The sequence below is a fragment of the Pinus tabuliformis genome, chromosome 5_2, assembly GCF_031772625.1.
Source record: "Pinus tabuliformis cultivar Carrire ecotype Pingquan chromosome 5_2, CPIR1, whole genome shotgun sequence".
In the NCBI taxonomy this organism is placed as follows: Eukaryota; Viridiplantae; Streptophyta; class Pinopsida; order Pinales; family Pinaceae; genus Pinus; species Pinus tabuliformis.
The window spans coordinates 681127027-681130787 of record NC_142306.1 but is presented as its reverse complement, the minus strand read 5'-3'; positions in this window follow the sequence as shown (position 1 = coordinate 681130787).

Sequence of the window (3761 nt, the reverse complement as noted above, 5' to 3'; positions counted from 1 at the left end):
AGAAATAGGGATGTCAAGGAATCTCAAAGAGTCCAAGAAACAAATGTGGCCTCCATTTCCCCTCTGCTGTGGTACTTACACACTGCCTGATTTCAAACATGCAGAGAGAGAAATAGAGAAGATAAAAATTCTCAAGGTAGCAGTCATTCCAAAGAGACTGTATGATCCAAGAGCCATTTCTTACAACTTCACCAGTCAGGTGAAGATTACCAAATTTGAGCATGAGACAGATGAATATGATGACTTGTTCACTTCGGCTGAAGTATTCTCACGGGTGAAACATATAGCAAAGATCAAATTAGGAGCAGGAGGAAGAGATAAATTTATGCAGTTCAGGGCACAAAGGTTACAAACACTACTTCTAGATTTATTGGCAACTAACCGATAGTGCAACAAGAAGCCCACAGTGAAGAAAAAACTACTGAGAAGACCTGAAAAGGAGAAGACTCCTGAAAAAGAGAAAAGCCCTGAAAAGGAGAAGAGCCCTAAAAGGGAGAAGAGTCCCGAGAAGGAGCAGACAAATGAAGGGACCACTGAGCTCCTAGATACTGATGTAAACATTTATGCCACCTTAATCAAGGAATGGGAGTAGTTTGATCAAATGATCAAGAACCAGAATGAAACCCAAAACCTCACTACACGAAAATCACCTCCAACACATGAGCCTGTTGTTACTAATATTCCAATTAAAAGGGCAGTCAGCGTACCCAACATTCAGCAGGATATTGAAATAATTCCTAAGAATCCTACAGAAGAGATTGTATTAAAGGTAGAAGAAATACCACCCCTAGATGTATTCTACAGTCCAAATCATAGGGCTATGGTCAAAAGGCGAAGAAAAAGGAGGAAAATTGACCAAGGACCTCTTTCAACTCCTCATGCCGAACTGATGAATGTGGTATGGAAAGAATCAAAAGTCATTCCTTCTGAGGATTTAACCAAGTTATCTCACTATGCAGGTGCTTATATAGCCGCAACAATGGACAAATCCTTCGAAGTTAGCCAACTAATAAGGGAAAAGGATCTAAGGATCACCCAACTTGAAGGGAAATCAATAGAGGAACAACAAAGGATTAGTCAGCTTGTGCAAAAACTATTAGAGCAAAGACAACATAATGAGCAACTAAAATAACAGTTGAATTTGGAGAAGCAAAAGATTGATCAACAGGCTATCCAGAAACAACAGAAGTTGTCTCAAGAATTGAGAAAGCTTCAGACAACAATTCAGTAGGAAAAGAAGGCTAAAGAAGATCAAATTGCACAACTGCAATCACAGATAGAGAAATTCAAGGCTTATTCGAAGGTTAGTGAATTCAAGAAAGAATCCCTAGAAGTAATCAAAGCCTTATCTAGGCAGCTAAACATCCTTTGCCATAAAATATTATTGGTTGACCCATTGTATGTTATCTCTGCATCACTTATTGAAAAGACAGTTGACACCAGGCTAGAAATTGAAAATGCAGATGATAAGGTTGCAAAATTTCTTTCTTGGTAAAGTTCAGCAGAAGGTATTGCTGCTAAATTACCTAGAATCCAAGAATTGCTGATCAGGGGCTCATGTCCCAAGTGTCGTAAAATGCTCAAAAATGAAAGTGCTCAAAATTGGTTCAAACTTGAACAATTGGAAAGAGCTCATCCTCCTGATTCTGGCGCCGTAAATGGTTCGAAAAACGGTCTCCGTATGCAGAAGTTATGCCAAAAACAAAATTGCACAATGACTCTTAATTTTTGAATTTTTTTCAAAAAAAATAAAAATTAAAAAAAGAATATTCCTTTTGGGCAGCGAATGATAGGATGCCACGTGGTAGGCCTGGAGGCCGCCACGTGGCCCAATGTGACATTAGTATATGTGGCGCATTTCAAAGGTGGATGGAGTATTGAACCCGCGACCTACAGTCCACAAGTGCCATGCCTTACTGTTGGGCCATAACGGCGAAACTTGCGTGCAATGCGGACCAAACATTATTTAAATGTTAAAGTTGGTTTGGGCGGGTCCCGAAGGGGCCAGCCCCTAAAGGCCAGCCCCCATATCATATGTCCTCAAGCTCGGAACCATGGGTTCCTCCCTAAACCGCCGGTGCTAAAGCTAACGGTCACCGCAGGTTAATACGTGGTCACATTACCACAAAGTGCGGGGTTAACATGCAGTTAAGGGCAGGTCAACAAAATGTGCTGGCACGCAATCCCATGCAGAACCGCCAAGCCGTAAACCACGCTCACATGCAAACTGAACTGGCAGTCCACTAACAGTTAATGCGCGGTTAAGATGGCGGAGTTTTTGGGCGGACCGCCAAATTTGGGCGGACCCACCATAATTGGCGGAGTTAACTGGACTCCAACTAAAGTTAGCTGGAGTCTTTTTAGGACCAGCTGGCAGTTGGGAGTAAATGGCCATAACTTTGGCTAGGAAAGGCGGTTTTGGACGATTTTTTTTTTTGATTTTGGGTCTCTTCAACCTTTTGAAGCCATTGGCATAGGTTTTACATCCGTCTGAGGTCATTTGCAGCAGTTTTGGCGCCATGGAAGTTCTAGGAGCCACTAGGGCGCAGTATTGTGAGAGCTGTATAGGGTTTCAGGTACCCATTAGAGGTGAAACAATAGTCAATCCTGAAGGATTCGGTGTTATGAATCTGTTTTTACAGTCTATTCCACATGTAGAGGCTTTTATTCAGCTGTATACTCATTTTGATCATTTAATTAAAACGAGGATAAGCCCATTTGGGAGCCTTGGACCCAACAGACGTAGCCCAGGAGGGGTGAACTGCTTTATCAACTTCTTTTGCATCTGTGGTTGATTTATTTTGCAGAACAAATTCATTTTAGTGTGTTAAACAGTAAAAGGAAATAAATCTGCTATACTTAAATGGGTCATGAACAGCTGAAAATTTCATTTGTTTTTTTTTTTGCAAGACATGGACATCTTTTAAACATGTATATTACTGAATTGAATACCTTGCAAACCATTTACAAGTAGTTTCAAATTCAGATCAAGTTGGTATCAGAGCAGGTTGTTGCTTCTTTGTATCAAAAGCAGTCAAATAAAGCTATAGACAGAGCCTGAAAAGAGCCAGGAAGCCTTCGAAATGCTCTTGTTATATAATTGCAAAGTAGATAAATGCTCTTTTCAGTCAATCTCTGGTGTAGTTGTCTTTTGATTGTTTTTGTGCAAAGATCTTCTAACTGTCTTGCAAGTATTGATGCTTACCAGGTTGAAACTTAAAAGAGGGGAAGGACAATTGACTAGAGAATGAGAGAATCCTCAGTCAAGGAAGGCCAGAGAGCCATCACCTCCACCTTGAATTTCACCCTCAAGAGTCTCAGCAGAAGCTTCAAGAATGTCTGAACATGAAGGAGAAATTCCTGCAGACATGGATCCAAAAGAAGAAGAAAGAGTCTTCAAAAAGGCTTTCTTGGACCTCATTGAAATGGTGAGGATATTGTACCAAGAAAGAAATGAGAAATTGGCTTGAGAAGGGTCCAAACATCCACATGAAGGAGAGGGCTCTTCAGGAGGTAAGAAGGATGATGATCATTCCAAGAAAGGACATGGAGGTAATGGTGATCCACCACCCCCATCGTCACCTTCTTCCTCTTCATCCTCATCTTCTTCTTCTGTGCATAAGCATAGATCCTCTGGAAAAAGTCCTTTTTTGAAGCTTGATGTAAAATTCAAATTACCTATGTTTAATGGTGAAGTGAATGTAGAAAAGCTTGACAACTGGATTAGGCAGTTGGAAGTTTACTTGAGGATCCAGAATGTG